The 25,197-nt window shown below is 34.3% G+C and overlaps 1 pseudogene; it reads left to right on the plus strand.

The window, feature by feature from the left end:
- Positions 1-21,157: 21,157 nt before the first annotated feature.
- On the plus strand, positions 21,158-23,128 carry LOC108138384 (annotated as a pseudogene).
- Positions 23,129-25,197: the final 2,069 nt, after the last annotated feature.

The following is a 25,197-nucleotide window of genomic DNA, read 5'->3' on the forward strand; positions in this document are numbered from 1 at the left end:
ATAACAACATATAAATTTTAAGAAAATTTTATTTAAACAATCACTTAAACAGTAATAAGTGAAATTAAAAATAAACTAGAACAAAATTTTTTTTTACTATAACAAAAATCAAAAAAATTTACTATAACAATGGCACAACCAATGATCGCCGCACCCCAAATCCTTGCGCTAAGCGACAACAACCTTGCTATAGCTCGTCGGCAGCTAAAAGACCATTTAAGGGTGATCCAAAAACTCTCCACACCTTCGTCAGCAGAGTGGACTATGTAATTTCACTCTACCAAACTAATAATGTGCGACAACAGAGGATTCTTCTGGGAGCCATCGAAAGAAACTTAGACGGACACGTAACACGATCATTGGGCCTTCCGAACATTGAAGATTGGCCTACCCTTAGATCGAGAATACTTGCAGAATTTAAACCCCAAACACCGAACAACAAACTACTGGAGAACTTCAGGGAGACACCTTACAAAGGAAATCGGAGAGCATTCTGCGAAGAAGCAGAAAGACGACGTCAAGTACTGATTTCGAAATTGCATCTGGATGGTAACCAGTCAGATTTTCTTATTTATATTCAGTCGATTAAAGAATCCATTAAAATATGATCAGAATATTACCAATACATCATGGTATTACAGACTTAAGGTCGTTAATTACTATTGCACAAAATTAGGGAATATATGAAGAACGTGTTAATTTTGAATTCAATACAAATACCCAAACCCAATATCGACCAAGTTACCCACAATATTCTCAACTACTCCAACCTAATTTTAATCAATATACGCAATCATTTAAACCCACAAAACAATCCACCCAAAATAAAGATGAAAAAAATCAAAATAGTTCAGAAGCAAACGAAAATTTTCGGTTAACAGCCCCGGACAACACCAATACACAGAAATAGCATACCACCCCAGTCGGAAAAAACACGCTTCCAGGATGCGTTCTTTTACGCTTCCTTTGCATGCGAAAAACGCATTCCAGATCCCTGAAAGCTTCCTTTCCTTTTTGTTCGAGACGGGACAAAAAGCAAGCCTTCTTTTAGAACCGATCTAAGAACGAGTCTTAATGCGTTCCATTGGAAGGTAGTTTCAACTTCGGAAACGCTCGGGTTTCCCTTCCATTTGTACTTTACGAAGGAAGCATTCTACAGCGCACTGTTGGAATGAACATAGAAACGTTCCTCGGGAACTCTCCCGGATAGCTTCCAAAGCAAGCATTGCGTAACACATCTAAAGAATGAATATTGATCCCTTCCCCAAGAACACATTAAGTATGATTCCAAAACTAGCCTTCTAATTGTCTTACCCAAGAATGCAAATATTATCCTTCCCAAAAAAGCTATTGGGAACCGTTTCTTTTTTCAATTCCAATTTTTATTTATTTAATTTTTTTTAATATAAACATGCTTTAAAACTTATTGTATTACTCCTGGCCGTTTTCGTCCTCTCTCATCTTTTTGTCCAAACTTTTAGCCTTGTAAGTTTTATTTTTGGCCCTTGAGAAGGCCAGTCGAAGGTCTTTAATATGGTCGGTGAAGCGGTAACCGTCCCTTCTTTGTGACTCTGAAAATATAATAATGAGAAAATATAATATAAAATATAATAATGAGAAGGAAATATGTAATTTTATTAAAATATGATTGTAAGTTTGTAAAACACTTACCGAATAATGTTCCATTTAAATGAATGTAGGACGCAAAACCTTCCCTGTCCCTAGTACCGCCATAATTAAGCTCCATTATCAAACTTGGACTTAATATCCTATTGAAGATCTAGATTTTCCGAATTCAAAAGTTTTTAAAAGTGCATCAATATGAACTCTAGTAACATTATTATTATGGTACCATTCTAATAATTTTTCACGGAGATTCATAGGTATCATACTCATAAGAATAGTTTGATGCACTTTTATCCGATTCGGGTTCACATAGGCATTCATTTCCAGAATTATTTTCTGTATCAAAAGTAAGAGCTCTAGCAGCCGATTGCTGAAGCTCTTCCTTTTGTTTTTTCGTTAAGCGATGAATAGTTGACCGCGACATTCCCCTCATTTTAAATTATATTAGTTATGTTTGTTTTGTATAATATTTTTTTCAATTAAGTTATTAAATTTTTTTATTTATGTAATGTTTATTTATTTAAATTTATGTTTATTTTTCTTAAATTTTTGTTCACTTAATTTGTGTTCTTAGGTCCACCCTAATAAAACACAACTTTTATGTAGATGTAAGTCCACCCTAGGTAGAAGTAAAAGGAAGAGAGAAAAAAGAGAGCACACAAATAAACGAAACGAGTTCAAAAAACACAAAATTTAAATTTATGAAATATATAAAAATTACCTTTTGTTTTGAACTAGTTCTTCTGGAACTAAACGAAAATAATATTTAAAACGCATTAATTAAATTAACAGAATTTATGGATATGTATTTATTATTAAATGAAACTGAAGTCTTATTGCAGTGTACGCTCAAATAAATAATTATTTTTAGTTATTTGATTAACAGCCACACACAGTTTTAGGAACAATTTGTTTTGACCGTACACTGTATATAAGATTGTTAATAAGTGTTTATAAATTTAATGTTTTTTTGGCACAGGTACACATCACATATTGTTTTAATTAATCTAGTGTTTGGTTCATGTTATTTTATGAACAGTATTGGAACTCCTTTATAGTTTGTTTATATCAACACTATACTTACCTGAAAATTAAAACCGCAAAGAATATATAAATTTCACAATTCACAAATCAAATCAAACACCAGCTATTTCAATTGAAAATCAAAATGCAAGTGGCGAGAAATGCAAAAGAAACGAAAAAGGCCGCGCGCTTTCTTGCCTTTTCCCTTTTGTTCTTGTCGTTTGCTTTTTAGAGTACCGTTTTGTTCGGTTACTCCTTGTGTATACAGTGGCGGAGGAAACTATAGCGCCGGCAAATGTAAAATAATAATTCAAAACGCTTTAAAAAGGAATCATGTAATCTTGTATATATTATTACCTAAAATTAAAATATATAAAAAACTGCGTCAAATTAATAATTTTCTAATACATTATAAAATATATTAAATATTATTATTAATAAAGTTAAATATTAATATTTTTACAGAATTAATTTTAGAAAAAGTTTAACAAGTCATATACCACCAACATAACAAAGCGTTCTGATATTGTTTATAAAGATAAAAAGTGTATATATTTACGTCGCTGCTGTTCATTAAGAAAAATAGATTACATTTGTTTCCCATTTTTTTGTCCATTCCAAAACAAGACTTCTTTTTGCGTTCTTTGGTAAGCGAGATTTTCGGTGAAAAACACGATCTCAAAAATATCGGACGATCGGCATCGTTCGGGTTTCATTTTTTTTTTACATTGCAAAAGAAGGCTTTTTTATGCATTGTAGTAGAAGGGACGATTTCACAAAAACTCTTTAGAATGCATAAAAAATGCTTCTTTATAGCTTCTTACATTCTTTTTCGCTTGCAAAGCATGTATGAAAGAAGCTTTTTTTATTGGAATGCGTTCTCTAACTTCCGACTGGGACGGTTGCACATACAATGGCCTTATAGACACAGAATCCACAATAAATATGATCAATAAAAATATATTTTGTCGTCCTATTCAAAATACTAAATGCGATGTTTTGACATCAAATGGTCCTAATACATTGAACAACTTAATTATTTTACCCAGCAATACTATTTTTAAAACAAATGAACCACTTTATGTACACAATTTTTCTAATAATTATGATATACTAATTGACAAAAAATTCTTGAAGAATGCACAATCAAGAAAGGAAGCAAACTTCGGCAAGCCGAAGTCCATATACCCTTGAAGCTATTGCAATAATTAAATATTCTTGAAGACATTAAAATTATGATTTACTTGCGTGCATGTTTAAAAGCATTGAAGCTATGATGATTTGCAGCTCAATTATTTGAGTAAGTATGGCAGCTATATGATACCTTTTAACGATTTTAATAAAATTAAAAGCGTAATTCTGAACTGTCAAATACTTAAATAATCAAGAAGAAATTCTCTCAGTTTTAAAGCTATCTGCATGAAACTTTCCCAAAAGTTGTCTTTCTATTGCAGGTAGTATATAAGTCGGAACGAGCCGGATAGGACGACTATACCATATGGCTCCTATAGGAACAATCGGAAAAATAAATAAATAAAAAAAATTTAACTTTGCTGTTTTTTAATTTTTTTTTAGTTCTTCTGCGTATAGTAATGGTAAAATATTTCAGAATTGCGGTTTAAGTTTTATCAAAATCGGACGACTATAGCATATAGCTCCCATAGGGACAATCGAAAAAATAAATAAAACAAAATTATAACTTTGCTGTTTTTTAATTTTTCTATTAGTTCTTCAACATATAGTAATGGTTAAATATTTCAGAATTACGTTTTAAATTTCCAGTTCCAACAAAAGTAAAAGAGATCAGAGCTTTCCTTGGATTAACCGGTTACTATCGTAAATTTATCCCAAACTACGCAGACGTAGCTAAACCAATGACCAAATGTTTAAAAAAAGGAGCAAAGATGGATACACAAAATCTCGACTACATAGAAGCAGTCAAAAAACTTAAAGCTTTAATAATTATAGAAGCAGTTCTCCAATACCCGATTTCGAAAAAAAATTCACTTTTACCACAGATGCCAGTAATCTAGCCCTTGGGGCCGTACTTTCTCAAAATTGTCATCCTATATTCTTTATATGCAGAACACTTAAATAACATAAATTAAATTACAGTGCTATCAAAATAGAATTACTCGCCATACCTTGGGCCACTAAAACTTTTCGACATTATTTACTAGGACGACATTTTCTCATTGCTAGTGACCATCAACCTCTAAAAAGAACCGAATGCCAAGTTACAAAAATGGAGAGCTAAGTTAAACGAAAACCAATTTTAAATCGAATATATTAAAGGGAAAGAAAATTCAGTTGCCGATGCATTATCAAGAACTAAAATTGAAGAATATCATCACAGTGAAGTTACTCAACATAGTGCAGAAGAAGATAGTAGTAACCTAATTCATTTAACAGAAAAACCAATAAACTATTTCTAAAAACAAATAATTATACCCTTGCAGAGGGTATTATAATTTCAGTCAGAAGTTTGTAACGCAGTGAAGGAGACATTTCCGGCCCTATAAAGTATATATATTCTTGGTTAAATATTTCAGAATTACGGTTTAAATTTCATCAAAATCGGACTATAGCATATAGCTCCCATAGGAACAATCATTAAAAAAATAACTTTGCTGTTTTTAAATTTTTTTATTAATTATTCGAGATATAGTAATGGTTAAATATTTCGGAACTACGGTTTAAATTTCATCAAAATCGGACGACTATATCATATAGCTCCCAAAGAAATAATAAAAATATATAAAATAACTATCTAATAATTGAGCTGCAAATAGTTGCAAGGGTATATAAACTTCGGCTTGCCGAAGTTTGCTTCCTTTCTTGTTTTCTTTATTATAGGTATTGCTATTAGAAATCAAAACACACCAGCCTCTTCTAATATTATGATATAGAAATTTTTTCTAAACAGTCCCTATTATTTATGTCTAAAATTATGAAAAATGTCCTTGTTTAGCCTAGGGAAAAATCACTTGGAAAATCAAACATTGCGTAGCTATTTTGGACCCGGGTTCAAAGCCACTTCCTAAGTATTAATATGTTTATAATTTTTAGACTTTAAAAGACTAGTTAACAAAAGCAATTTTATTGCAATACTTTTCTCTTTGAATTCGTTTACGGGTTTTGTGCAATATTGAATGTGATGCCAGTGTGGTGCAACCGGCTAATTCGTCTACAAACCAGGTTGAGCCATCTTGGTCCGAAAAAGAAGTAAATTTGTTTTTCCCTTTCCTTTCATAACATTATAGTCTATCGTATTTCATAATCCAATTGCAGGATGCCTGTTCAAGAGGGTTGACACTTACTTATAATAAGAGATATTAAAGTAGGTACCAGCCCGCTCCCCACAAACCTTTGAAGATTAAGGGTATTTTTTAGAAACTCTTTTTTATAAAATATAGAAAATTATTGATATTGTTTATATTATTTTTTTTCAATGTTTTGCAATTCAACCAATCAACCATTTTTTTTACGTATCAACAATAAATTTTATTTTTGCAATAGAGCAATGTAAAATCCTTTTGTTTTTTTTTGTTGGTAAACAAACAAATATAAGCCGAACTCAAATTATATGGAATTACAATTAAAAGATAGTTGGTCAGTACTTCGGTATATTACCAATTTGTACTTTAAATCTTTGGTACAGAACGTTACATAATTTTTCTTTTGAGTGGAGCTTAACCCAAAACTGGAACTGCACTTAATTTATATTATAATGATGGCATGCCGTCTGCGCCCCAAGTAGAAGAACTGGAGAGGATGGCGAGGCAGATGACACTCACACACGTTTTCAACTAGTCCTTTATTCCGCCCATTTCTTTTTAGATCTTCGCTTTTTTCCTTCCCTGCGTCCATGCTGTTTTTTTCAGTCGGCGTCGCGACGCTTCCGCTTTTATGGACATTTAGATGCAAAAGTTCTGGCATAAAAATGGCGTGGCAGATAATTTTCATAATTTTCAACTACATTTCATTGTGTGCAACTGTGCGGGGGCGTGGCCGGCAGAAGTTCTGGCTGCAGTTGCCGGTCCGCTTTCAACTGGGTCGTTATTCTCCGTTTTATTTTCGTGTGACACTAAAACGTAAGCGCCACTGCGGAGAGTGGGAGCCGGAATTGGCTCCAGAGTCGGAGCCAAAGTCAGAAGTTGGTTTTTATTAGCGCTCGCTGCACGGCATTTCATTTGGTCATTTTGTGAAGGTTCTCGTTGACTTCGTTGTCAGGCCGTGGCAGTGTATTATATTTTATTGGCCATGCCCTGGCGAAATTTATGAACTCGAATAATACACTTTAACCCCTTTTCCAGGTTAGACAAATTCGCCTTTAATGCGCCGAACATGTTTATCAGGGCACACAAACTGATAGTGTGACAAAGTTCAAAAAAGCATAACGCTAACAAACACAAGCGCCCTGATGTCTTTAGTTTGCAATGTGTAGTACGGCTACGACAATACTCTCCAATAATAGAAAAGCGAAGATCCCGAAATATACTATCCAAATTGATTTTTATACCCTTGCAGAGGGTTATACAATTTTAGTCATAAGTTTGCAACGCAATGAAGGAGACATTTCCGACACTATAAAGTATATATCTTCTTGATCAGCATCACTAGGAGAGTCGATCTAGACATGTCCGTCTCACCGTCTGTTCGTCTTATTCCTGTCCGTCCGTTCCTACGCAAACTAGTCTCTCAGTTTTAAAGCATCTGTATGAAACTTTTCCAAAAATTGTCTTTCTATTGCAAGTAGCACATAAGTCGGAACGACTATAGCATATAGCTCCCATATGACCAACCGGAAAAATAAATGAAAAAAATTATATGTTTGCTGTTATTTAATTTTTAATTTTTTTTAATTTCTAAACATAATTTTAATGCTTTCAAGAATATTTAAATTTTGAATTAGATGCAAGGGTATATGAACTTCGGTTTGCCAAAGTTTGCTTCCTTTCTTGTTATAATTGAAATTACGTACCTAATAACATCAATCTAAAGGTGAACAATAAAAAAATATAGAAATTGCCCTTAAATTAAAAGTCAATTTTCCTATAGTAAGAAAATAAACCGTAAATGCTAGAAAAAAAACGTTGAAAATTTGTTTTTGTATTCAACCCATTTCAAATCTTTTCATTATGCATTTCATGCTTATTTGAATCAGCAGAAATTTATGCTGTGTTCGGAACTGTGTTCTTCGTTTTTTTTTTGTCAACGTATAACGAGCACTCCTTCTGGTCATGGTATTAATGTTCTTTAACACAAAATTTAATTAAAAAAATTTTTTTTTTTAATTTTATTTAAAAACAAGAAAGGAAGCAAACTTCGGCAAGCCGAAGTTCATATACCCTTGCAGCTATTGCAAGAATTTAACATTTTTGAAAACATTAAAATTATGATTTACTTGCGTATATGTTTAAAAACATTGAAGCTATGATGATTAGCAGCTCAATTATTTAATAGTTATTTTATATATTTTTATTATTTCTATGGGAGCTATATGATATAGTCGTCCGATTTTGATAAAATCTAAACCATAATTCTGAAATATTTAACCAATGCTATATGTCGAAGAACTGAACAAAAAATTAAAAAACAGAAAAGTTATAATTTTTCCGATTGTTCCTATGGGAGCTATATGCTATAGTCGTCCGATTTTAATGAAATTAAAACCGTAAATCGGAAATATTTTACCATTACTAAATGCCGAAGAACTAAAGAAAAAATGAAAAAACAGCAAAGTTATAATTTTTTTCATTTATTTTTCCGATTGTTCCTATGGGAGCTATATGCTATAGTCGTCCGATTTTAATGAAATTTAAACCGTAAATCGGAAATATTTTACCATTACTAAACGCCGAAGAACTGAACAAAAAATTAAAAAACAGCAAAGTTATAATTTTTTTTCATTTATTTTTCCGATTGTTCCTATGGGAGCTATATGCTATAACCGTCCGATCCGGCTCGTTCCGACTTATATACTAACTGCAATAGAAAGACAACTTTTGGGAAAGTTTCGGTTGAATGTCAAGCTGGTCGTTAACTGCGTCGTTGCGTTTGCATTTGTGTGTACATATGTACAAACGGGTGTCTTTTAATAATTTATTAAAATGTGATACAAGCTTGAAATAAAGTTGATTTTGTTGTAAATTTCACAATATATATGAAAAAAATTTCTTTTAATTATATACCTTAGTTTTAAGTGGTAAATTGGTAAAGTTAGACATGCCAATTGTGCCAATATTTATGTTTGTCACTGTATGTATGTTGATATGTATGTAAATATTGCACTTGCAGAAGAGTAAAGAGTATACTTTATAGGGTCGGAGATGTCTCTTTCACTGCGTTGCAAACTTCTGACTGAAATTATAATACCCTCTACAAGGGTATAAAAAAATGTTTTATGAAAAATACTTATATTTCATAATAATGAATATTATTTTCTTATTTAGATAACATTAAATATTAATACTAATAAGTTATTCGATAGTTCCCATGGTAACTATATAATATCGAGTTCCGATTTTAATAAAATTAAAAGCGTAATTCTAAACTGTCAAACTATTAATAAGTCAAAAAGAATTTTTTAAAAAATTACAAAATAGAAAAGATACTCAAAAAAAATTTTGTTTTATATTTATATTTTAATTTTTTAAACAGCAAAGTTATAATTTGTATTTATTTTTTTCCGATCCGGCTTGTTCCCACCTACCACCTGCAATAAAAAGGAATTTTTTGGGAATGATTAATGCAGATAGCTTCAAAACTGAGGACTAGTTTGCGTAGAAACGGATGAACAGACGGACGGACAGACGGACTTAGCTTGATCTGCTCTTCTAGTGATGCTGCTCAAGAATATATATACTTCATAGGGTCGGAAATGTCTCCTTCACTGCGTTGCAAACTTCTGACTGAAATTATAAAACTCTCTACAAGGGTATAAAAAAAATATTTTATGAAAAATATTTATGTTTCATAATAATGAAAATTTTTTTCTTATTAAGATAACATTAAATATTAATACTAATAAGTTATTATTAAGCAAACACACCTCTTAACGAGGTAAAAAGTCGTGACGGTCACACCATTTAAAATATCTGATATACAATTTTGCGACAAAAAACTAATAAGCAATCTACTAAATATATACACATTCTAAACCCTCGAAAATGTGTCCTTCTGACTGAAATTAAAATACCATTTGTAAGGATATAAAAATAAACGAGAAAGTTATCTGGCCCAATAGAAAAATAAAATTTGAATAACTTCGTTGCTTTTAAGATATTTGTTAAAAAATTGCATAAATTAAGACTAGGTTTAAATTTAAATTTAAAACAATATTTAATATTTTATATTTATTTAATGAAAATGTTTCTTCCTTTAACCTGAAACCATTTTTGTATAGCATTTTTCTCACCAAATTGGTGGTGGATACTTTTAGGAGGAAATTCTTGCCTAAGCAGCGTTAACTTCTCCAAACTTAAAAAAAACCGTTTTCGTTGCTTAATAGCTTTCGAAAACATTCATACCGAAAAATTAATTATACACCAACAGTTGAGGAATCTCAAGGGCTAAAATGTAAAAAATAAACAAAAATCGACACACAAAATTTTTAAAAATTTACAAAAAAGTAAAAAAATAAAAATCAAAACAAATTTTAAAATATTTTATTTAGACCAATTATGTTAAGGCAACGTTATTAGCATTTGACATTACCTTTTTAATGCAGCACTTATTTGTAGCTTAACTTGTTTAGAAATTATAGCCGTGCGAAGTCAATATCAAATCCAAGCAAATCTGGTGTCAACCTTTCTCCTCAACCAATCAATTTTCCTAAAGTCTTTGTATGCAATTCTCATTCATTCAGCACTACCTTTCGATTGGTGTATTAGTCGTCGCGATCGGACCATCACAGCATATTTTCAATTCGGCGGCTTTATAATACATAGTAGTCTCCTATGCACACGCTCTTGGTGCGCATCGTCACTACATGTACTGTCGTCTATAGTGATAAACATAAATAAAAATCATAATTTAATTTTATATTTTGAATATTTATAATGATAAATACTACAATACCATTTAACGGTTAAAAAAATTCGGCGAACCTTTTGCTCTATCAAGATTATTGTGAATCCTGGTAGAACAAATGTTGAGGAGACTATTAGTGATGAGGGTGGGCTATACATGCGTATACATTCATGCTTTCAATTCTTATTATAAGAATGTTTTATGGAATGCATAACTGTTACAAAATGTGTACCTAATATAAAAGCTAATGTTCTAATATTCCGTAGAAGTAAAAGCAACGCACGGTTGGCTAAAATTTTTAATAGAACCATAGAAAAATGATCAATATAACTGGAGGAAATGCTTCAAGCTGCGGAGAGACTTAATTATGTCATTATGATAATCTTCTATAGATCGACATTGACTTCAAATTCAATCACCCAGAAGCGCAATCTTTTTTGAGCAGTTGGAATTTTTCAAGACCGGGAATCACGAGGCTTTTAAATGAACGTGTAAAAAATTTAGCTTATATCGAATGGCTAGATAAAATGAGCACCAAAGACGATATTTGGCTTTTTTATTACACATTGAAGCGGAAAACGAAGTCGAACATCGACTAGATGAAGTCAAAACCAACTTGTACCACCGTGGAGAAACCTTTCAGCCAAACATACTAGCTGTGGGAGCTACGTTTGCTAAGTTTTATGTATGCTTTGATCAAATCAAGTATGAACTTCCTTCTTTTAAACCGGCTTTCTATATTTGCTTTAAGATATTTCATGTTTTAAATCTAAAGTACTCAAGAGACTGGTTGTTTATCCAAAAACATTTCTATGATATTAAATTAATCCAATTACCAAATTTATTGTGTCTTTTAGCCGGCCTAACTTAACTTTATTTTCAAGCAACATTATTATTATTATATTTAAACTTAAGAAAAATGGCGCTGTGCTTTAAAAGTCCACGATCTTTTGAAAATGTGAATAGTCTTGTCACCCATTTTAAACTATGTCACAATATAAAGCCATCGGACACATACTTTTGCACAGTATGCTGTCACCATTATAAAGGTTTGAAACCTTTCAGAAAACATTTTTTTAAGTTTAACTCTTGTATGAAAATTATGAACAATAATTTAGGGCAATCAACTGACGATTTTCAATTAGAATTAAATCAATCTTTAATGGAAAGTAATTTTGAAGTAAACGAAAATGAATTTGAATTTATCTTTTTTGAAAACATATCTTTGAAACCTCTATGTGAGCTAAGCCCTAAGACCAAATTTTTGTAGGGCAGATGTGCAAATAATGGCTAATCAGCTAACAGAATGTTTTTGCAACTCAATTTCCAAGATGCTAGAGGCTATTATTTCGGATAGTAACCATTTAAATACAGAGTTCAAAGAAATTATTTTGCTCTTAAGAAACCCCTTTTAAAAATGTAAGCTCGTTTCATAAATTTGTAAGTCAGTTGAAGAGCAAGGATTTCTATGAAGATTTTAAGGAATCTGACATTAACAACAAAGTTGCTCCTTTGCTATTTAGGCCTTTCTTTCCCAAAAGAAATCCAAAAAATAGTATGGCCAAAATTTTCAAATATGTATAAAAGTTTTTTGAACTTTCAAAATTCCTAGAGGACACTTCAAAAAAACATAAAAAAACAAGAAAGGAAACAAACTTCGGCAAGCTTAAGTTTATAAACCCTTGCAGCTTTTGCAAAAATTAAGTAATCTTGAAAACATTAAAGTTATGATTTACTTGTGTATATGTTTAAAAATATTGAAACTATGATGATATGCAGCTCAATTTTTCGATAGTTTCTATGGCAGCTATATGATATCGTTTTCCGATTTTCATAAAGTTAAAAGCGTAATTCTGAACTTTAAAAACAAGTCAAAAAGAATTTAAACAAGAAAGAAAACAAACTTCGGCAAGCCGAAGTTCATATACCCTTGCAGCTATTGCAAGAATTAAACATTTTTGAAAACATTAAAATTATGATTTACTTGCGTATATGTTTAAAAACATTGAAGCTATGACGATTTGCAGCTTTATTATTTGATAGTTATTTTACATATTTTTATGTAAAACCATATAATTAAAAAACACCAAAGTTATAATGTTTTTAAATTTATTTTTCCGATTGTTCCTATGGGAGCTATATGCTATAGTCGTCCGATCCGGCTCGATCCGACTTATATACTACCTGCAATAGAAATACAACTTTTGGGAAAGTTTCATGCAGATAGCTTTAAAACTGAGAGACTAGTTTACGTAGAAACGGACGGACAAACGGACATGGCTAGATCGACTCGTCTAGTGATGCTGATCAAGAATATATATACTTTTTAGGGTCGGAGATGTCTCCTTCACTGCGTTGAAAACTTCTGACTGAAATTATTATACCCTCTGCAAGGGTATAAAAATTAGGTTAAAATGTAATTATTTCTAATTTAAGAATCACTTTCTGCACCATTTCGCCAATCTGCCCATCTTCGTAATCTACAAGCCTCAATTATGCCATCGTATGCTATTTGAGTGATTTGACAATTATCTTATCACATATCTATCGTTTGGAAGAATTTTCTTAATTTTATAAGGGCCTCTCTATTTGGGTATGAACTTTTTTTTTGTTCCTATAACTGTGTCAACATTTCGCACGGCAACAAACTCACTTTCAGTGGAAAAAAAAGAGGTGGCTTGGTTTTTTGACTATGCTTTTCGGCGCTTTTACGTTGAGCATTTTGGATTTTATCATCTGCTAGTTTCCGCAATTTTCTCAAGTCATAACTAGGATAGTTCTTTTCGTCTAGGTACTCACATCTTCTTTGCTGCACCCCGAACAATAAGTATTGACGGAGTTTCACCTGTGGTTGACTGAACTGAATTATTTATAGCGTATTCTACTTTGCTTAACAACCTTTGCCAATCACAGTGCTAGACAGGTTCAGAAATCTTTGCTAACTTATTTATACCCTTGCAGAAAGTATTATAATTTCAGTCAGAAGTTTGCAACGCAGTGAAGGAGGCATTTCCGACACTATAAAGTATAAATATTCTTGATCAGCATCACTAGTAGAGTCGATCTAGCCATGTCCGTCTGTCCGTCCGTCTGTCCGTCCGTTTATATGAAAACTAGTCTCTCAGTTTTAAAGCTATCTGCATGAAACTTTCCCAAAAGTTGTATTTCTATTGCAGTTAGTATATAAGTCGGATCGAGCCGGATCGGACGACTATAGCATATAGCTCCCATAGGAACAATCGGAAAAATAAATTTAAAAAAATTATAACTTTGGTGTTTTTTAATTATATGGTTATGGTTAAATATTTCAGAATTACGGTTTAAATTTCATGAAAATCGGACGACTATATCATATAGCTCCCATAGGAACAATCGGAAGAAAAAATACAAAAAAATTATAACTTTACTATTTTTTAAATTTATTTTTAGTTGATCGAGATATCGTATTGGTTAAATGTTTTAGAATTACAGTTTAAATTTCATCAAAATCGGACGACTATATCATATAGCTCCCATAGAAATAATAAAAATATATAAACTAACTTTAATAATTGAGCTGCAAATCATCATAGCTTCAATGTTTTTAAACATATACGCAAGTAAATCATAATTTTTATGTTTTCAAAAATATTTAATTCTTGCAATAGCTGCAAGGGTATATGAACTTCGGCTTGCCGTGCTCACAGCTGCAGGCCCCTGCACTTCGTGTGTGATCGGGTTTTTTGCTCTCTCATTCTTATTCTCATTTTTATGCTTGCGCACTCATTGCACGAGTTCAGTCGCAGATAGGCGCTTTTTGAAGAAGGCTGCCCTGCGCTTGAATTCGTCTTTGTATGTTTGCGTGATCATGCATTCTCATACACGGGAGCATGTGTGCGTTTATTTCATTTCGGCGCATCAAGAATATTTTGTGTTTTGCCACTTTTCAAACTTGGTACCCTTAGAACAGGGGCGTATTTACTATTGGGTTATGATAAAAATATGAATATTATATGATATAATATATTTTTTAATATTTCAGCATACATTTTATTATTATTTACAAATTCCTATTATTGGTAGCAGTAAAATGTTTTACATATATGTATGTACATATGTATTCGAATTTATAAAAATCAGTCTACTGAAACGGGAACCGGGCATATCGCAGTCGTGTCACTTAATACACCGACTGCTCTTAAGTGGTTGAGAAAACGTCAAAGCAAATCAGCTTTTGTTGTTGTTCAGCGAGCGGATGGTGCCTGCATACTCTCCGACGATCGCTTTTAATGGGAGCGGGCAGAAACAAAAACACCTGATTGGCTTTTGTTTTGTTTACATTTTTTAGGACACTTGTTTTGAAAAGTTATGTTTAATGATCTATGGTTGATTTCTTTTTTTATGATACGCAATGTAACTTGTTGTCTTTTTCCTTTGCTATTTCTATGAGATATGTATGGTGTATTTGGCAATGCAAGTAATAGGCCGACTGATAACTTGCGCGCCAATTCCGGACACTTGTTATGAATTTTATTTAATGTTGTTATTTAATTATCTAGTTGCATTATTTTTTATGTATTTTTGTTCTAAAAAGTCGCCGCTCCAATTAGTTACCGATAAATATACATACAAATGTATATGTACACCTGTGTTAATAGTGCAGCAAAGAGGATGTGTAATGTATGCACTTACTGAGTACCTAGAAGAAAAGAACTCTCCTAGTTATGACTTGAGAAAATTGCGGAAACTAGCAGATAATAAAATCCAAAATGCTTAAACCAAGCCACCTCTTTCTTTCACTGAAGGTGAGTTTGTTGCCGTGCGAAATGTTGACACAGTTATCGGAACAAACAAAAAGTTCATACCCAAATATAGAGGCCCTTATAAAATTAAGAAAATTCTTCCAAACGATAGATACGTGGTGTCAGTCATAGAGAATTGTCAAATCACTCAAATACCATACGATGACATAATTGATAATGATAATGATAAACGATAATCTACAAGGGATTACCAAGATGGGCAGATTGGCGAAATGGTGCAGAAAGTGATTCTTAAATTAGATATAATTACATTTACATTGTAAAATATAAAATTAATCGGGACGATCGAAAGGTCAGGATGGCCGAGTTGTTAAGTTGATTGTTAATTATAAGGTAAACCATCTTATATATGATGTTTGCTAGTAGAAATAGTTTAATTTGTTTATATATTATTAATATTTATTTTTGCAATGAACAAGAATATTGTTAAGAGAAATGGTCGTAGGCGTATTATTGAGTGCTGCAGGGAGAGTTATAGAGACTAAGCAGCAATTAAATTGTTTTCATTTCCATCAGACGATAGGAGACTTAAGAAATCGGTTGAATTATGCCATTTGGATGACAATTTTAATAAGCGAACGAAATAACAATCCGACGATGTATGAATTCAACATCATTATGTCAAAAATGCTTTCAATTTCAGGTATTAACATCCACATCAGTATCTGGTAATTGTGGCCCAGATGATGATACAATATTAATAAATGTTATCCAGGACTGCAGCTTAAACAATAAAATAAAATCCGATAAAGAAGAAAGTACCGATTTCGATGTGTGTGATGATGAAGAGACGGAAATTCAGCATATTTTTGATATTGCAACTGGTAACGAATTTGACCACAATGCCTTGCGATACTTAAAATTAACAAGAAAGAAAGCAAACTTCGGCAAGCCGAAGTTCATATACCCTTGCAGCTATCGCAAGAATTAAATATTTTTGAAAACATTAAAATTATGATTTACTTGCGTATATGTTTAAAAACATTGAAGCTATGACGATTTGCAGCATAATTATTTGATTGTTCTTTTATATATTTTTATTATTTGTATGGGAGCTATATGATATAGTCGTCTGATTTTGATGAAATTTAAACTGTAATTCTAAAACATTTAACCAATACGATATCTCGATCAACTAAAAATAAATTTAAAAAATAGTAAAGTTATAATTTTTTTGTATTTTTTCTTCCGATTGTTCCTATGGGAGCTATATGCTATAGTCGTCCGATTTTGATGAAATTTTAACCATAATTCTGAAATATTTAACCATTGCTATATGTCGAAGAACTAAACAAAAAATTAAAAAACAGCAAAGTTATAATTTTTTTTTCAATTATTTTTCCGATTGTTCCTATGGGAGCTATATGCTATAGTCGTCCGATTTTGATGAAATTTTAACCATAATTCTGAAATATTTAACCATTGCTATATGTCGAAGAACTAAAAAAAAAAAATTAAAAAAACAGCAAAGTTATAATTTTTTTCAATTATTTTTCCGATTGTTCCTATGGGAGCTATATGCTATAGTCGTCCGATTTTGATGAAATTTAAACCATAATTCTGAAATATTTAACCATTGCTATATGTCGAAGAACTAAACAAAAAATTAAAAAACAGCAAAGTTATAATTTTTTTTCAATCATTTTTCCGATTGTTCCTATGGGAGCTATATGCTATAGTCGTCCGATCCGGCTCGTTCCGACTTATATACTACCTGCAATAGAAAGACAACTTTTGGGAAAGTTTCATGCAGATAGCTTTAAAACTGAGAGACTAGTTTGCATATAAACGGACGGACAGACGGACAGACGGACGGACAGACGGACGGACAGACGGACATGGCTAGATCGACTCTACTAGTGATGCTGATCAAGAATATATATACTTTATAGGGTCGGAAACGTCTCCTTCACTGCATTGCAAACTTCTGACTGAAATTATAATACCCTCTGCAAGGGTATAAAAATGAGAATAATAATGAGAGAGCAAAAAAACCCGAACGCCTGGGGCCTGCTGCTGTGAGCACAGGGGACCTCCCGCTTTCAATCTTTGTATGGTTAGTGATCATAATTACTTACATACATAATTTATATATCGTTCTTACTAGCAAACATCATATTTAAGATGACTTACCTTATAATTAACAATCAACTTATCAAATCATAGCTCTCTAAGTGGATAAAAAGACCGACGCTCGTTTTCAAATTAAATTAAACTGAGTAAGTTAAACTCAAACTGATAATTTTCGATCTTGCTTTTTTTTTTTTAAGTACGAATATTTTTAGATTGAATGCAATATACTTGATTAACTATCTCTGTGTAGTCTCCTATGCACACGCTATTGGTGCGCATCGTCAATACATAGTGATAAGAAACAACTAAAACACTACAAGTTAACACAAAAAACCGTCCGAAACAGTCATTTTCAAATTTAATTTATATATTTATGTTTGGCAAACAATAAATTTGATTTTTTCTCTGTGTATACATTTATTTCTTCACAGTACATAATTCTACATATTTAAATGTTTTTTTTTTTTTAATAATTAAGAGAAATTTCCAAAAGCAATCAGTTGATTATCTTATAAGCTAAAAATAGAAATTTGAACGGCAGATACATCAGAATTACAGTTGTATAAAATTTTAATTTAAGTTTCTCACCTCTTTTATGTATATTTTATAAAGTTCTTAACTGCTTCGATGTTATTAAAATAGAAAACAAAAAAGAAAGCAAACTCCGTCAAGCCGAAGTTCACATACCCTTGCAGCTATTGCAAGAATTAAATACTTTTGAAAACATTAAAATTATGATTTAATTGCGTATATGTTGAAAATATTGAAGCTGTGATGATTTGCAGCTCAAATATTAGATAGTTATTTTATATATTTTTATTATTTCTATGGGAGCTATGTGATATAGTCGTCCGAGTTTGATTAAATTTAAACCGTAATACTGAAATAATAAACCAATATTATATGTCGAAGAACTAAAAAAAAATGAAAAACAGCAAAGTTATAATTTTTTTTTATTTATTTTTCGATTGCTCCTATGAGAGCTATATGCTATAGTCGTCCGATCCGGCTCGTTCCGACTTATATACTACCTGCAATAGGAAGACAACTTTTGGGAAAGATTCATGCAGATAGCTTTAAAACTGAGAGACTAGTTTGTGTAGAAACGGACGGACAGACGGACATGGCTAGATCGACTCTGCTAGCGATGCTGATCAAGAATATATACACTTTATAAGGTCGGAAATGTCTCCTTCACTGCGTTGCAAACTTCTGACAGAAATTATAATACCCTCTGCAAGGGTATACAAATCTTAAAGGGAAGAACTGGGTCTTTATACCTTTGCAGATAGTATTATAATTTCAGTCATAACTTTGCAACGCAGTGAAGGAGACATTTCCGTCCCCATAAGGTATATATATTTGGAACGTGCCGGATCGGACTACTATGTATATAGTACAGCCCATATAGGAAGAATCGGGAAAAAAATGAAAAATAATTATAACTTTGCTGTTTTTAATTTTTTTTTATTGTTCTTCGATATTTAGTGATGGTTTTTTTTTGGAATTACGGTTCAAATTTTATCAAAATCGGACAACTATATCATATAGCTCTTAGGGAAACAATTAATTCTTTTGGGTTTAAGAATGGTTTAATAACTCGTAATTACGCTTTTATTTTTATTTAAATCGGAAAACGATATCATGCTAGGGGAACGATAAAGACATTGAGTTAAAATCATCATACGTCCGATAGGTTTCAATGGGTACTCATATAACTCGAAATTTGTGCAATAGCTGCAAGGGTATGTAATCATCGGCTTCACAAAGTTTGTTTCCTTTCTTTTTTTTATTATATTTATACCCTTTATTCGCAGAGTAAAATGGTATATTGGTCGCGTTTTTAAGTAACAGGTAGGAGAAAGCTTTTCCGACCATTTAAAGTAAACGGTAAAATGGTAAAAGCTAGAGATTTGGGACTTGGCATACAGATTCTAGTAGTTCCTAGCGCAAGTTTACTTTAAAACGGAGCTACGTCTACTCTAACGCCAACAAATCACTATCACGATTTGTCACGTCACGTCACTCTGAGACATGTTAGACCGTAGCTACTTGTGTGTTTCGGTGTTATCTATCGATTGATTTTTAAAATGTTCAAAATCGATTTTTTATTTTAGAAGCTATACAGTCATTAAGATTTCTGCCGCCGCTCTGCCGCTGCTCTGCCGGCGATCGCTGATGTAGAGAGACAGAACGAAAGAACTATAAGCGGGGGGTGAGGGTGCTGAACGCTCTTAGCTTCTAGTGTTGGCTATGCAGCTCCACAGATGGCTCCCCCCAAACTTTGCTTGTTTTGTCTGGGTAATGGGTATCTAATAGTCGGGAAACTCTATATAGCCATACTTTAGCTCTCTTTCTTGTTTTTCGTGGGTCCAAGGAATGAACATATTTATTTTATGGGCGCAGGAATATAAAAAAACGTTAAGCTTAATTGTCTAAGTATAGTTTGCGGGAAGTTCGTTTGCATGTATAGATTTCAAGTTTGGTTTATGTTGGTCATTTTCTATTCCCTTTGTTTCCCAGCCCTCTATCGTTTAGCTGCCCACAGGGATGTGGTTTAACAGATCTCCTGTCCGAAAAGTGCGTTTTTGGCATTTAAAAAGCAGCAAACGTTTCCGTTTTGAACTTTGCCATATCCGGCGTTTGCTTACAATTCAAATTGGCATCCAAGGCGTTGGATGACAGTAAAATTGGATAACAAGTTTCTTAATTAGGTCTGGGCTGATGGGTTCGTCGCAGGAAAGTTTTCAACTTAAGGTGTAATGTGCGGAAGTGCTCACATTCAGCTCGTGGTCTTTGCTTATGAACTTAAAGGTAAATATTTGTACACAGTGCTGACTGGGCTACAACTTAGGCAGCCCCCAACCCTTCTTTATAACATTCCTCAGGAATGAATACCATGTATATGTGCTTTGGCAGGAAATCAAAAATAGATAAGTGAAATGTTTTGTATAATTTGATTGTGAAGTAGTGTAGTTAGATACACCTACGAACAGTCTTTACAAAATGTATTTTTTTAATTCGTAGAATATTCGTAGCCACTCACTTGAACGGCATTGTTCGGTTGCAAAACGTTGCATATTTAAATATCAACTTCATAACTATGTGTGCACATTACGTGTATTCTGAGATGTTAATTGCAAAGAGCAGAAGCAGAAGTGATTTTTAGTTAATTAAAAACTTATCAAGTTCTTGCCATTTTAAAAGCTCTTTCATCCAACGTGCGTGCCAAATAATTGCTATACCTACGGTCGAGATTCTCTGGAGCATGCAGTTTTTATAATGGCGCAGAGTGTTGAAAAATCAATGTCTCCTAATCAACATTTGTGTTACCCCACTCGATAGTCGACAGGCCACTCAAAGTCCGTGTGTATGCAGTTTGATGTAAACGTCGAACTAAGCAAATAAGCTTTAATTAATGTTGAGCAAATTAATAGGGAGATTCTTAAATCGCTGGCACCAGCGAAAAAATTCTGATGAAGCGTCCATGTTTCTCCCCTTATGAGTTTCGGCTGATAAGCAAAGAGCGTTCCGATAAGCGTCCCATATTTTCCGATGAGCGTCGTAAAAGTTAGTCAAATATAAGGCCTCTCACAGAAGTGTTTTCATGTGGCTCTGGAATTCTATTGCAGTCCTCAATGGTCTGTAAATCATCCAAAAAACCCGCTACCAATATCAACTTGTTATTTACTTTGATTGAGTGACCACAGTCTTCACCAGTGCTAAAATCACTGAAACATGTGCCAATTGACATAACGAATCCGCTGAAATCGGCCTGATTCAGTTATATTACTGTTTCTATTCAGTTCAGCTGAAAGTCCAACCAATCTGTTTAGCTATCGCACTTGTCCGGACTCACAACCATCATAGTCAAATAGTGCATCGGAGTGCCGAGTCCGAATCTAATCTAAGACGTGATAGCTGACGATAAATCCTCCCTATCAAGATGAAGCGCGATTCCATAAAGGTCTTGATGGCTGGCAATTTGCATCCCATATCACACAACTGACCAAAGCCTGCCGCACAGACGCCGATCGGTTCTTTGCGGGTTTATCAAACTTCAATATAATGCCGAGTAACAGCCAAATTCGAATCAGGGTCGAAGTGGTATGGTCCACCTCTTCGAGTGGAAGTGGGGCGACAACGGCTTTGCTGGTGTCCAGGTGAAGCACAAGTTCCCTAACCATTGTTTTATGGAGACCTAATCGTGTCGTAATCGTTTAGCCCACAGATTTCTCCAGTCAATGAGAATGCCGTGAGGGATAGCCACGCTTGGTGGCTTGGTGGCTTCCCTCACCCGTTCCGGAAACGAGGAGCAGTTCGCCAGCATGATCAGGCGCTGTAACAACGCCGGAGTCCGTGAATACGTGGATGTCGTATTTAACCACATGGTCGACGATGGAGGCACCTACGGCACTGGTGGCAGCACCGCCAGCCGAAGTGCCTTACTCCTTGCTGGACTTCAGCTCCACATGCGCCATAATAAACTACAACGATGCCTACCAAGTGCGCAAATGCGAGCTGGTCGGTCTGAACCAAGGCAACTCCTACGTGCAGGACAAGTTGGTCGAGTTCCTGAACCACCTCATTAACCTCGGTGTGGCCGGATTCCGCGTGGACGCCGCCAACCACATGTGGCCCGCGGACCTGGGCGTCATCTCTGGACGCCTGAAGAACCTGAATACTGCCCACGGCTTCGAATCGGGCGCCAAAGCCTTTATAGTGCAGAAGGTCATCGACATGGGAGGCGAAGCCATAAGCAAGTCCGAATACACCGGGCTGGGCGCCAACACCGAGTTCCGGCACTCCGACGCCATCGGCAAGGCCTTCCGCGGCAAAAGACCAGCTGCAGTACCTAGTCAACTGGGGCGCTGCCTGGGGATTCGCAGCCTCTGACCGCTCCCTGGTCTTCGTGGACAACCACGACAACCAGCGCCGACACGGAGCTGGCGGTGCCGACGTGCTCACATACAAGGTGCCCAAGAAGTACAAGATGGCCTCCGCCTTCATGCTGGCGCATCCCTTCGGCAAATTCGCGGGATATGTCCTACTTCTCCTTCCCTTTCTCGCACACGGACCAAGGCCCACCAACCACCGACGGACATAACATCGCCTCCCCCACCTTCAAAAGCGACAGCTCGTGTGGCAGAGGCTGGGTGTGCGAACACCGTTGGCGCCAGATCTACAACATGGTGGCTTTCAGGAACGCCGTGGGCTCGAATGCGATCCAGAACTGGTGGGACAGAGGCAGCAACCAGGTTTATTTCAGCAGTGGTAGCAAGGGCTTTGTGGCCTTCAACAACGAGAACTATGACCTCAACAGCTCCCTGCAGACCGGCCTTCCCGCGGGCACCTACTGTGACGTGATCTCCGGCTTCAAGAAGGGCTCCTACTGCACTGGCAAGACAGTCATTGTCGGATCCATCGAAAGCTTTGAGGACGATGGTGTTCTGGCCATTCACAACAACGCCAGAGCACTGGAACAAATGCCGAACATATGCATTGCGACTACTTACACTAGTTGGCATAATTATTTTGACGAAAAACTAATGGTTCAAATTTGTATGTAACTTTTTAATGGTTTAATATAACTCAATGATTTTTTTTTTCTGTTTTACTTAGTGCTAATACAAACTTAAAAATAATGAATTCAACATTTTGTCATATGAACATAAAAAAATATAAGCTAAAGTAATTTTCATGTGGTGGCATAAGTATTTTGACAAGAACCTTTTAATATGAATAATAAAGCTTAAACTTAAAAAAACCAAAGGAAAAAAAATAATTTAGTAAAATATATAATTTCCTTTGGTTTCAACAACTTTTTGCAAGCGTCGCGGTACTGAATCGAACAAATTTTGGATAATCTCTAGAGATATCTCTTCCCAAAGGGAAGTGACCTCAGAAATTGTCTCCTCTCTGGTTTTATTCAACGATACCGTTCTTTTACGTTTTATAAGAGACCAGACGTTTTCAATTATATTTAAATCTGGACTTTGAGGTGGCCAGTCCAAAGTGGTAACACCAACATCCTTCAAAAATGTTGTAATCATTTTGGCTTTGTGACATGGGGCGTTATCCTGTTGCAAAATGAAGGTGTGTCCAATAAGCCTGTCTCCGGAACTAAACGCATTATCATTTAGAACCCGCAAATACTGGCCTTGGTTCATTGAGCCAGTGACAGGAACGAGGTCACCCAGTCCATTATAAGCCACACATCCCCAGAACATCACAGAGCCTCCACCATGGCTTACTTTTTGGCAAACGGGTCGCCGTTTCTGCCTTTGGACCATTGGTAATCTTACAAAAAATTTATTTTTTGATGAATTATACTCAAAGGAGCTTTCATCTGTCCATAGAACGCTTCTCCAGAACTCCTTTGGCTTATGAAGATGTTCCTTTGCGAAAGACAGTCTTTTCAGCTTGTTTTTTTCTGTTATATATGGTACGTCCTTGGCTTTATAAGTCTTAAAATCGCATTCTTTTAATCGCCGACGGACTGTGCGCTCACTAATCGGTGTCTTAGCTGTCAAATTAAATTGATCTGCTGCGGATTGGGGCTTTAAAAAAATATTCTTTTTAAATTCCCGTACAAGGACTCGGTCTTCACTAAGATCTGTTTTGCGCTTAGCACCCGATCTTTTTAAATTACGCATGTCATTATGCTTTTTAAACTTTTTAATTTGGTAGTGCACAGTTTGACGCGACACACAAAACTCATTGGCAATGTCTTTGACTGCTATTCCAGCGTTAAACTTTGCTACTATTGAAGATCTGGTAACCAAACTTAGCTCAGCCGTTTTACCCATGTTATTGACTGATTTTTAATAACTTTCTGTTTTAATAACAACGTTTAATATTACTCTAAATGAAACACAGAAGTTCATTGGTTCTCGCGTGCTTAAAAGTGTGAAAATATTTCCATAAAGATGCTGTCAAAATACTTGTGCCACGCAGAAAACCGTTGTCCACATGCATTCTTATCAGTAGAAAGTGAATGCAAAAGGTAAAGGAAATAAAATTTGGCAAGCACATACATAGGTAAAAATATATTCTTTGTTTTGCGCCTCATTTTCGCACCGTTATTTCACTATTTCCAGCAACGCTAAGTTCAATAGTCAAAAAAGAGTTTCGTCAAAATAATTATGCCGACTAGTGTATTTTAAATATATGATGAGAATGTTATTTTTCAAGACTTTTTCAATCTTTTTGCTTCACAAAAATATCCAAGCTGCGTTCGAATCTTTTTCAGTAAACAGTTACCTCTGGGTCGCGCGTTATGTCTAATGCGATTATTCCGAGTGGCGTTTTAGTACATTTTTATACCCTTGCAGAGGGTGTTATAATTTCAGTCAAAAGTTTGCAACGCAGTGAAGGAGACATCTCCCACCCTATAAAGTATATATGTTCTTGATCAGCATCACTACGAGAGTCGATCTAGCTATGTCCGTCTGTCCGTCCGTCTGTCCGTCCGTTTCTACGCAAACTAGTCTCTCAGTTTTAAAACTATCTGCATGAAACTTTCCCAAAAGTTGTCTTTCTATTGCAGGTAGTATATAAGTCGGAACGAACCGGATCGGACGACTATAGCATATAGCTTCCATAGGAACAATCGGAAAAATAAATTTAAAAAATTATA

The sequence above is a fragment of the Drosophila elegans genome, unplaced genomic scaffold (genome assembly GCF_018152505.1).
Source record: "Drosophila elegans isolate 14027-0461.03 unplaced genomic scaffold, ASM1815250v1 contig_111, whole genome shotgun sequence".
Classification (NCBI taxonomy): Eukaryota; Metazoa; Arthropoda; class Insecta; order Diptera; family Drosophilidae; genus Drosophila; species Drosophila elegans.